At 26.6% G+C, this 13045-nt stretch overlaps 1 protein-coding gene across 5 annotated transcripts in view; it reads right to left on the reverse strand.

The window, feature by feature from the left end:
• LOC107065531 (Na channel protein 60E) overlaps positions 1–13045 on the reverse strand; it is a 79292-nt gene that overhangs the window by 45616 nt on the left and 20631 nt on the right. The window lies entirely within an intron of this gene.

Below are 13045 nucleotides of genomic sequence, written 5' to 3' on the forward strand. Positions count from 1 at the left end.
TGTTAGAGGTAGGTTATTACGACGCTGAGTTTATGAAAAAAGCTTTTGAAAGAGTTGAGTCCTTTGGGTTTTCCGTGCTCTTGGAAAGTTCAGCGGGTCGAAAAAGTACGAGAGAAACTAACACACACAAACAGGCACTGCGCACACGCACACGCAGAAAACACACAGAAAGAAAGAAAGAGAGAAAAAGAGAGAGAGAGAGAGAGAGAGAGAGAGAGAGAAAGCTTTCGGTTGATACCCATATCACAAGATTTATAAATCCAGCTAGAGCAGAGATTCTTTGCATAGCTTCGAAGCTTTCGCCTATGAAGTTTGTTCGTGCTTTGCGCTATTTTACGTTAGCTTTACAAAAAAAATCTGACATTTCGGTACATACTCCATGACACATTTAGGCGTTATATTTGAACCTTGAATCAAATACCGAAATGTCGTTTCGACTGTAAAATCAACGATAAATAAAAATGAAATAAAAATATCCAGAAAGGAAGAACAACAAAAAATAAAATGGAATTGAAACCCTTTAGAATAGAAAAAGAAAAAAAAAATAGAGTAAAAAAATAACTTCAACAAATATATAGAACAACAAATCTGGTTTTTTTTTTTTCAATTGTGATTTACTTTAGAAAAGAAACAAAAATATCCAACTACTTGTCATTTGTAACACGAATTAATCTTGCACACATACTAACGCTATTGATTATTTTTTATTAAAAAAAAAAAACAAATGATGTAAAATTTAATAAAAAAAATTGTTTGAAATGATGAAATAGAAGAATATGAAAGAAAATTCTCGAAGAAGATTCGATTGGATTTTTTAATTATTAATTTTTATCATCCTACATATGAACGTATAGTAATCTTCGTTAATTAAAGAAAGAGAAAGAGAAATGAAAAAGGAGTTGAAGGAGTGAGAGAGAGAGAGAGAGAAGGAGAGTAAAACTTGTGACGAATTGAAGTGTAACGTCAAGTACGATACCACAGACCGATAATCCTTCATCAAGCTCGACAGCACGTCGACCCTTTTCACATCGTTGATTACTACCACATTTAAACGTATTCTGCTTGTTAGTGATTCGTGTATCCATCTATGTATATATGTAAATGAGTGCATTAGAAAGAGTAGGCAAAGAGAGAATGACGATAATCAAGTTTTAATATATGAAATCAAATTATTTTAATATTATTATTGAGATTGAAGGAATGTAATCAACTTGTGAGAGAATCCAAATAAAAAAATAAACAAATAAAAAAGAATAAAACAGATCGATAGATCAGACGAAATGTCGACCCTGTTTGTTAATACAATGGATACAAAAACAAAATTAGAATTATTTTCATATTATTATGAAGATCGAATGAAAGTAATAAATTTTAAAGAGAATGGAAATAAAAAGAATGTGCGTGGCCTTCCATGCTAAAGATAAAAGTTAAACATGTATTATTATGTGGTAAATAATCAATTGATTCATATATATATATATATATATATATATATAGTGCTTGTTAGATATTTTTCCTTGAAAACTAATGCTAGAGTGTGTTTAAAATAAAAACAATTTAGAAATAAATACATTAGTATACATTAATAATATATTTATTTTATTTGTGAAATATTAAACAATTTCCCATTTGATATTTTATTAAATAAAACAATTGTCAATTCGAAGTTATCACTGGTAAAGAACGTAAAAAAAAGATACAAATATATTTTAGTTTAATCAATCCTAAATATTAGTAGTATATATTAGAGTATTAGACATACCTTAAATAATTGTTAATTAATCGAAAGAAAATGTACATTATAGTTTAAAATGGAGTATAATAAGCTCGATGAACCGTCCTCTTCGAAATTCCCAGTTAGACTAGTGGCTCATTGTCCTCTATGAAAGTCAATTAAAATTCTCGCATTGATTCTTCATTCTATGACTTGTAGAAAAATAAATTCTATTTATTACGAATATTATTTACGTTATAGATATATATACCTTTCGAGTGAACGGAAATTGAAAGTCATATAAATAAAAATAAATCAAAAAAATTTAATTGACTTTCATAGAAGACAAATTACTATGGTTTTACGGTTAATTTCGAATAAAATGATACATCGAACTAATATACTCCGTGTTTTTAAATTACAATTATACATTTCTTACGATTAATTAACAATCATTTAAGATATATCGAAAATTCTCAAGGTAAAAACGCATCTCGCAAATAACTATCGATCGACGTTTTTCATATATACATACAAAAACACATACACACACACACACATCAACTATTGGTTCTATTTCACTTTCTTTCCCCTTATCTTTACGCTCCGTTTCTTTTCGTGCCGTTTCATCAAATTTTATGGTTACCCTCGTCTAAGAAAAAAAAATGTCACGTAAAAAATAAAAATAAACAAAATATATAAAGTAAATAAATAAAATAAATAAATAAATAATAGATCGACTGAGAATATTGCACCTGTTCGTAAATATGAAAAAAACAAACGTCGAAATAAAGATATATTGTATATTTATTTATTTTTATATATATATATATAATATATATATATATATATATATATATATATATATATATATATATATAGAGAGAGAGAGAGAGAGAGAGTTGTATGTATATAAATGTGTGTTTCGTGTTAGTGTTAGTCCCTATTTATGAGAGATTTGTTTCGAAGAAAATTTAAGTTATGCGAGTTTTCTTTAGGACGAGTCGATACCGACCGGTTAATAAAGAAAAAAAAAGAAAAAAGGGAAGGTATAAAAATAAGGGAAAAAATAGGGGGAAAAAAACAAGAATTTCGTGGAAAATGTGCTCCGGGCCATGAGTCGATAAATCTCTGGCTTCGGGGCCATTCGTTCGAGTAAACAGGCCGATCGATAAAACTTCTCTCTCTTTCTTTCTCTCTCTCTCTCTCTCTCTCTCTCTCTCTCTCTCTCTCTCTTTCTTTCTGTATGATACATAAAACTTCTTTAGAGAAATTTCACGAGAAAGCACACACAATGTAAATCGGCTTTCCCAAAGATTCCACGTTTTACCGTCGATGCACTAGATCGCATTGAATTTCATCTATTATATATTTACTTAAATAATAATAATAATAATAATAATAATAATAATAATAATAATAATATGCACAAATAAAATCTACATCTTTAAAATCTAAATCTAAATTGAAAAATCTATTTTATGTATATAAAAAAAATAATTATACAATTGAACATAAAATCGATGAAAATATTAGAAAATGTAAAACAAATATTTAAATTTGTTATTGATTAAATATAAATTATCTTTATATTATATATTTACATATAAGATTATATAAATTAATATTTTGTAGATATAAATTCGAAGATCTACAAATAGATCTATATATTGTAAAAAATTTTATTTTTAATTTGATAAATCCAACCCCCACTCCCCTTGGAATTCAGTTCACAATAATTAGATAAATCAATATTTTCGTATAATATATTTATAATCAATATGTAAATGTATGTATACGAAGAATTCTGCACGAAGATTCTAATTTTATTTAACATCTGATAAATACATTTCTAAATTTAATTTAAAAAAAGAAAATAAGGAAAAAAGTTCATACATAAGAATGAACTTTAATAATGTATTATTAAAAAAAAAATTATATAATACTATTATAAAAATAAACGAATTTAAATTAAAAATCGACTTATAGACGAAGATAGAAAATGTATCAAATTGAAGTGATCATATCTAGCCTTTTAAATCTTCAAACTCTTTGAAATTGTCTGGCAAATAAGAAAGAAGAATAAAAGACACGTTTTTGACATAGTTATCATCGAACGTGCGAAGAGAAATCTAGAAAAGGGGCTTTTGCTCTACAAAGAAGAAAAAAAGAAGAAGAAGGAGAGATAGAGAAAGAAGAAGAGAAAATCCTTTCGTTGCTTTGAGAAAGAAACGACACTAGATTTGCAACTATGATGCTAGTGCTGTGTAAAAAGCCGACGTGATGAGGGAGCACGATTTCGAAAGAGAGTTTTTTTTGTTTTTTTGTTTTTTCCTTTCTCCCCTTCTCAAGCCACCCAACTCTTCCGAAGTCCCTCAAACCCTATCCACTTCAGGGTCGCAACGTCCCACCCTGAGGTGTTTTCATCAATTCCGTTTTTTCTTGGTAGTCGCGTGGCAAGGAGACGACAAAAGTTATTGGATAGGAGTCATAATCACTTCGATACTATGTACAAGAAAAAAAGGGGGATTTACTTGTAGTATAGATTGACCAAGATAAGATAATAATAATAATAATAATAATAAAAAACAAAAGCTTAGAGGGGTTGAAATTTTAGGGATTTTAGAGTGAGGGATTGGATAAGAAGAGGGAGTAGTAGGTTGGTGTATATAGGGTGACGATAGAAATCGTGGTGAGTTTTTTTTCACGAGGAATGATTTTGGCGGGCCTTCGAGTCTCAATCCCCTCTCCCCACACACATATACACGGCATACAACGAAGGCCGTTTCAAGCCTGAGGGGCTTTGAAACGAGTAAGGTGGGACAAGGGGTGGAGAAGAAGGGGTGTCGTGGAAAAGAAGTTAGTGGAATGGGGGTAGGTGGGTAGCACTGGTGGTGGGGTGGTAGTAGTAGTAGTGCACTCTCTTTCTCTGTTAGAGAAAAAAGATGAAGGGGTGAGTTTAGGTCTCCGATCTTTTTTTTTTCTCTTTTCCTTCCTTTTCTTTACTTTCTTTTTTCTAGTTTCTTTTTTTTTTTTTTTTACTTTTTCTTCCTGTGTGTTCACTGATTGCACCGGTTACTGGCTACGTGCCAGTACTGATAGTGTCGTAATTTACATATATGTACTATTACCACTACGAACTGGTAATGTTAACCGTAGGTGTACCACTTGGATACTTGTACACGCTCATATCTAAAATCGTATGTCAATCTATCTATAGTAATATGTTTGTGTGTGTTATGTTGATTCGTATATGCATGTACATATTTGTACATATACGCGTGTATGTGTGTATGTGTGTGTTTTCCTGCGATTAAACGAGCTTTAGCAATGACCTAATCGTGACTCGAAATTCGTTGATGATGCGTTTGCGTCATCAAATCTAAATTGCGATAGACGATAAACAAATATAATACCTAATACCAATATAAATAAATAAATTATTGACAGATAAAAAAAAGTAACTCATCTGAATCGCTCGAAGAATTAATTATCAAAAAAAAAAAAAAAAAAAAAAAAAAAAAAAAAAAAAAAACATTAATTTTTCAACGATAACAAAAACTTCTCCACCACAAAAAAAAAATAATAAAAACAATTCTTATTTAATTTTTTTATAACACACGATGAACTCGTTAAATTGGTGGACGCGGGAAGAAAAACAAAATAACAACGGGAGGGAGATAAAATGAGAGATAATGAGGGTGATGATGGATGGGGAGAAAAGGGGGAGAATGAAGGGGGATGAAGAATTGTTAAAGCATTGTCGAAAACCCCTTTCTTTTTTTTTCTTTCCTTCCTTTTTTCTGAACTTTTTCTTTTTCTTCTTCTTTTTCTTTTTCTTATTTTTGTCCAGGTGTAGTTCGATGCTGCCATGACCGCCATACTTAATGCGGCACGAGAACGTGACGTAATAACCGCGGACTTGCGTATAAAATATCAATATTTTTCCACCGCGGCTATGCCAACGGCGACGCTACGAGCAAACGCTCGATGTCGCGCACTGACACGCTCTTTCTCTTTCTCTTTCTCTTTCTCTTTCTGTCACTCTCTTTTATTCTTTCATAAGTCTATCTTTCTTATTTTATTCTAATTATTTGTAGAACTTATGCAATAATAACTTAGAGTTTAAAAAACGAAAAACATAAGATAAGATGTTTCAGTAATTTTTGTATCTCAAATATTTACCGTTTTAATCCTTTGAACTGTAGCATAATTAGATATTCATATATTTATGTATATATTGGGTTGTCCGGAAAGTTCGTGCCGATTATCGATAGATGGCATTAAAGTTCTTTTGCTAGAAAACCTGAAAAGTTCTGAAAGACGAAATTTTAAAATTATTAAATTATTATATATATTTATTATTATATATTATTATATTAATTTTATAATTATATATACATTTATATAATTATTAACATTTATGTATATATAGTTATATTTATTACTTAATAAATATATAACAGAAAAAAAAAACTTAAATGGATTGCATTTCAATCTTTCGTCAAAATCGGCACGAACTTTAAGAACAACCGAATAAATATTTTTTATTATATTATTTTATTTTGTTATAATGTTTTTCAAACGATTTTATATTACTATACTTGTTATTACTAAAATGAGTTACTTTTTCATTCGATAAATTTTCATTTTAACATATTGCATTACGATACAAATGAATTTATGGTGTATTAACTTCCTATCCGTTATGTTTGATCAATTTCGATATGTTCTAGATATTATTACTAAAATGAATTCTAAGAATTTTTATTTTAACATATATTCCATTACGATTAAATTAAATTTATATTGTGTGACCTTTGATTCGTTATTTTTAGTATAGCTGGGATATATTTTAAGATGATAATGTAATACAATTTTTTATATATCATGAAAATTGCATTTTCATTATTACAATTTTTATTACAATATTGTCATATATTTTGAGTTCAATTGATTAACGATGTGACCTTTGAACTATTTTATTGAGTACGATTCAACGTATTTTCGGATGATGTTCTGGATAAAATATTTTATTAACAATATTTTAAAATATATATTTTAATTCAAATTGACTAAATATAAGTTTTTTATATTTTGTTATATTACTATCGAATGTTTAAATAATTGTATATCGATTAAAAGAATTTAGTTTACGTGTTTTCGTAATTTCAACAAAATAAAAATACCAGAACACGCAATATGGGTAAAAGAAAAGAAAAAATTAAGACAAACGTAAATAAAAAACGAAATAAAAGAATCACGTTCATTAAATTATAATATCTTCAGTTCCGATCATTCGTAAAATTATAACCGAAATTTAATCGGCTTAAAGTCTATTAAATAAAAAAAAAAAAATTGATCGTCACTCGAGCGATTAAAAAAAGCTTTTTTCCGATAGAAATAAAAAATGATAGAGCAGAACTAATGGAGAGAAATGAAAGGATAAATGAATGAAAAGAAGGAATCTGTGGTTTCTATCAAAAAAAAAATCTGTTCTAACTCAACATAGGGTAAGGTTATTCAAATCTAACAAAGTTAAATAGAATCGAAATTAAAGTTTTGCAATTCTAATTAAAAATATATGGAAATTTGTATTTTTACATAATAACTAAACTTTTCTAACAGTTAAATATATTATTAAATATAAATTATATTAAATATAATTATAAAATATATAATTTAATAAATAATATAATAATTATATAATTAATAAATAATTAAATAAATATAATTATAATATAATATAAAATGAAAATTATATTAAATATAAAATCACTGATGAGTATATTAACGTCACAATATTTATGTGTAAATCGGAATTTTAAAAAAAGGGGGAAGAGGAAGGATTAAAAAAAACAAAAATAAAAACAATTTCATATGCCTATATTTCTCTCTCTCCCTCTCCCCGTTTCTCTCACCCTTCCTCATTCTTTCTATTTCTTGGGAAATCACTAACCAAGAGAAAAAGAAACGTGTGAAAGACGAAGATACAAGAAATTCGCATTAACTATATAGAAGCATGATTTCTCAGCTTTCAAAAGCAGTCCCAAAAGAAATCAAGGAAAAGCACTAAGATTTACTACGCATGTTTTTTTTTTTTTTTTTTTTTTTTTTTTTATTATTTGTTTACATTCCTTCTTTCGCAATTTTTAATACATTTCGTTAAAAAAATAAACACCTTCGTGCATCCTCTTCTAAACAAACGAAATTTTAAATCAAAATAAATAAATAAAGACGTTCCGCGATTGAAGGATAAAAATGCAATATTGTACAGATTGGTGGCATGATTATTCGATTTTTGTAATCCACCCTTAAAAAAATCAAGGAATAGCACGAACATTTACTACCCCTTCTTCTTACTTTCTATACTATTGAGGATAAAAACTAACAAATATAAAAATAATAAAAGTAAACAGGATTAAGTGTTAAACAAAATTACATTCAGTACATTTCTTCTGAATTATTTAACAATTATTTATATATATATATTACTTATTAATTATAAATTTTATTTTATATATATTTATATATATTATATTATATATTTATATAATATATATTCTTTTATATCTAACAAAAAATAATATATTTTTGTTTTACTTTTCTTTACAACAATACTTGAAAAAAATTATAAAAATTCTAACAAAAATAACAATAAAAGAAAACAATTAAATATTACCCAAAGTTAATTCGTGTCAAGAAATAAATCATTTGAAGATACATTTATATATTTTCAATCTTTCTATCATTTTATCATCAATGTTTTAATGCAACTAAAAAAAGAAATTAATGACAAAATGACATATTGTTATTCAAAAGAGAAAATATACAAAATAAATTTGTCCATCGATCGAATGGAATTGTCAAAAAAATATGTTGGATAAAATGTGTGTTGCAATATCAGTGAATATTTATCTCGTTATCTGGTTAATGGGATAATCGGGATGATGGGCTTTAAGGGTGTTAACGTTCGCTTCGATCGTCGTTGAGTAACCGGAAGAAACATACGTTCCGTTCGAGAGCTAAATCGTTCCAGCAAATAATCCCCCCAAAATTGTGAGATTAAAGTTTAAAGATAAACAAATATAATGAAAAATAAACAAATAAACTAATCACATTAATCCGATAAATTAACTTTGATATCTTTACTATGTCATTTAAACAATTTTAATATCATATTTTGCAATACTCATTATATCAAAAATTATAATAATTATAATAATGCAAACAAAAAAACATTTAGCATTAATCTAGATTGTCATTATCTCTCTCTCTCTCTCTCTCTCTCTCTCTCTCTCTCTCGCACTCCTTTTTATTATATTTAGAAAAATTTGTCACAGAATATTTCAAAATACTTATCGATAAAAATATTTAACAAAAAATATTGTTACACCAGAAAAATTAAAAAAAAATGATTAAATATTAATATATATATATATATATAATATTATATAAATTATAAATATTAATATATTATATAAATTAATTATATTAATATTTATAATATTAATATATTATAAAATATTACATTATATTAATATTTATAATATTAAATTAAATTATATAATAATGATTAAATATCTTTCTCTCTCTCTCTCTCTCTCTTTCTTTCATTTAATTGTATTTTATCTGGTAGATATTGGTAAAATTTATTTAACGATAATTATATCAAAAAATACGATAATACACTATATACTGAATAAAGTAGAAAAAAGAAATAGAAGAAAGTGGATACTTAACGATTTCAGTATTTCACATCTGGTTTCACCGTCTACTTTTGAAAATAAACGAGAATAGGATTTCCACGGTAGACTAGCGTCTATTTGAGAATCCTAAATGAGAAATGCCACGCCATTCCGGGACTCGCACGAATTGCCCGACGGAAATAAAGAGGTGCTGCTGAGATATTTCGCCGCAAGGTCGAACATTGAATTCGAAACTAAACCAACAACTGACTACTCCCTCTCGTAATAATAATAATAATAATTATTATTATTACAACCATAAGCACATATTATATATCTACGATCAATTTCATTAATTATCAGCTAGATAAACTAATCTTTGATCAAACGAATTTGTATTTATATTTTTATTTATTTATTTAATTTTATAAATGTACTAAAGAGGATGCTCCGATTATACGTTTACTGTAAAACGTTGATTTTAATATAATTCTATTTAAAAATAAAAATTACAAATTTAATGTTGTTTTATGCCTAATTTGAATTACCAGAAATTATTATTGAATATTAGTTTGACAGCATTGAATAGTTTAGTATTATATTAAATCAAAGTATTAGAACAAAGCCACTGTAACAAGTGGCCTGGGGCATCTAATTTTGTAGTAAATTATAAAAACATAAAAAAAATTACCAAAATTACAATGAAATACATAAATTAATAATACACACTTAGATACAGAAAGAAAAATTAGTTATGTCATATATAAATCTGAAAAAAAAAACATGTAACGTGAAATAATTGGATTGTAATACAGCACCATCTATTGAATACTTACAGAACCTAGAGACTTAGATAACCTCTAAATAATAAATCTTTAAATTAGCAATAAAAAATAAAAAATAATCGCGAAAAACTATCCTATATTCTAAATTGTGAAAAATCATACAAAATAAATAAAATTTCATTAAAATCGATTAAGTAATTTCGAAGTTCATCGTAAACCTACGACGTGACACTGAATTTATATATATATATATATAGATAGTACACTATCACAATACAATACACAGTACATTTAATTATTTTAATGGTAATTTACTATACAGAAATACGTAATATTTAATTTCTAATTAATATTTGAAATTAAAGGAAACCTGTATGAAGTTGAAGTGATTATTTTAAATGAAGATCATGTGGCACATTTTCAAATCGTTTTATCAAAGTCAATGTAGGAAGCTCATTTGTCCTAGGACGACAAGAATCTCATTGTCAGTATAGATAAAAGTATAATATTCAAATCGACCCTATTTTCCCAGAATTATTCAACACAACGTTCATACTTGGACGTTTATTCGTTACGCTACGTTGCAATGTTTGCTGAGAGATTTTGAATACGAGTTACAACGAACTTCCAATTTTGAAAATCAATTACGTCGTACATACCAGTGCAAATCCTTAACGTCAACGTTACATATATATATATATATATATATATATATATATATATATATATATATATATATATATATATAAAAGTAAATAGAGGATGGATCTAAAACTTTTAATATGGGCCAAAAGTTCATAGTTATTTTTTTTTTTTTAAATCAATTGAACGATATTTTTGTCTTTTAAAATTTATTCCGATGACAATATGACAATAATCTATCAATCTGCGGATGATTATAGTTGTCGAATACTTGATTACATTTATTTATAATTATTATTATTTTACTGACCGTAAATATACTCACGAATAACATAACCGCACCTAGAAATTATTTTTATTTTATTTATAAAACTTTAAACCTTACTTGTTAAAATACAATCTTTATTACGATTCTTAGTAATACCCATTGTGTAAAATAATTTTTTTAAATCGTGTAAAAACTTTTGACCCACTATACGCGTTAAAGTTAAAAATATTATGTTTTTAAACTGTAAAATAATAAAAAAAAAACATAAAGATATATAAATCAGGTGAAAGGTAATGTTTTACAGTGCATCGTTGATTCTGATAAGATGAAACTGGGTCAGTAGGACTGTGTCGTTGTTATCAATGTGAGAATCGTCGAGAATGATGCGTGCTTAGGTGAAAAAAAAAATTGCTAAATAGCGATAGAAGGTAGAAAAAATAAGAAAAAGAAGTAGGAGGTAAAAAAAAAAAAAAAAATTACAAAACGGTAAAGCTTTTCGCAATACTCGTAGAAATAACAAAGCCAATATTCCAGCGAACGTAAAATAGTTAGAGAGCGTTTCTTTTCCCATACAAAAGAATTTTATTGAATTAGAATGTTTAATAAAAACTGTATTGAATACAAAAAGAAAAAAGCATGAACGAACGATTCGAATCTGCGAGATCGTTGATTGTATTTGCATTCAGATCAATCATTCCAAGAAAAAGAAAAAGAAAAATAAATAAATAAAATAAATCAAAATCAAAATCAAAATTAAAATGGAAATTAAAATTGGTCAGATTTTTCTGTTTTCCTCCATATCTGATAAAAATAAAAATAACATTTAAAAAAAAAAAATATACGTTTAATTTAAATAAAAATAACGTTGAATATATAAAAGTGAAGTTTTTAATTTGTAAATGACGTAATTTAAATGAAAATTAATTCTGTAATTTTTACTCATATTTTATTTTTCTATTTCAACTTATCACAGACGAATATTTAATTATCGTATGAATTTGTATATTTTAATAATATGTTTATATGTATGTAGATGATTATTTAATATTTACAAATAATACGATAATTTGTTTAAAGCGTATAAAGAGTGGAAGTTTTTAAAGAGACCTTACGTTCCTTGAACGATAATCAAGCTAGAAATCTGTCTATTTATTTATAAGATACTCGTTGGTTCCCCGTGGGAGATGTTGATCAAGAAAATCTAATAATGTTCAGAAAAAAAAGATTTAAAAAAATTTATATATATATATATATATAAATATATATATATATATATATATATATATATAAAGAGATAGAGAAAAAGAGTAATCTATTTGAAATGAATATAATAAAAATAAAATAGAGAGAACCCATATTACCAAAACATCTCTCAATATTTCCTTAAATATTTTCATATGCATATCCACCCGTTGATATTATACATACATATTATAATACACGCACATTCTTGTACAAGTAAAAATACCAAAAGTTATTAAAAAATACGAAAGAAAGTAGAAGTTGAACGAAATCGTTTATAAATAAAGGATGCGACAATGGAATCTCTAAATTCACTTCTAAAAGCAATCTTCGCGTTCCACCTCAGTGATCTGGGATTCCGAACGTGATCAGGATAATGAACGAGTTGTGATATCACAGGAGTGTGAAAGTGTGAGAATGCGAGAGAGGGTGGGTTAGAAAAAATCATTTATAAAAAATCAATACGAAAAATTAAATAAAAATAAAGGAAATAAAGAAATATGGGTTACGAAACGGATAGTTCGAATAATCAAGAATAAATCAATGAAAGTGAGAAAGAAAGAGAAAGAGAGAGAGAGAGAGAGCATGTGTGTGTGTATATATATATAAATTGTATATAAAAATACGATGTTCAAATAACTTTTACAAAACGAATAAAATATACACATGTCACTCGTGCCAGATTAAAAATCAAAACATTACAAAA

Source organism: Polistes dominula, unplaced genomic scaffold (assembly GCF_049000335.1).
Source record: "Polistes dominula isolate Pdom_NZ unplaced genomic scaffold, Pdom_raw_medaka contig_24, whole genome shotgun sequence".
Taxonomy (NCBI): Eukaryota; Metazoa; Arthropoda; class Insecta; order Hymenoptera; family Vespidae; genus Polistes; species Polistes dominula.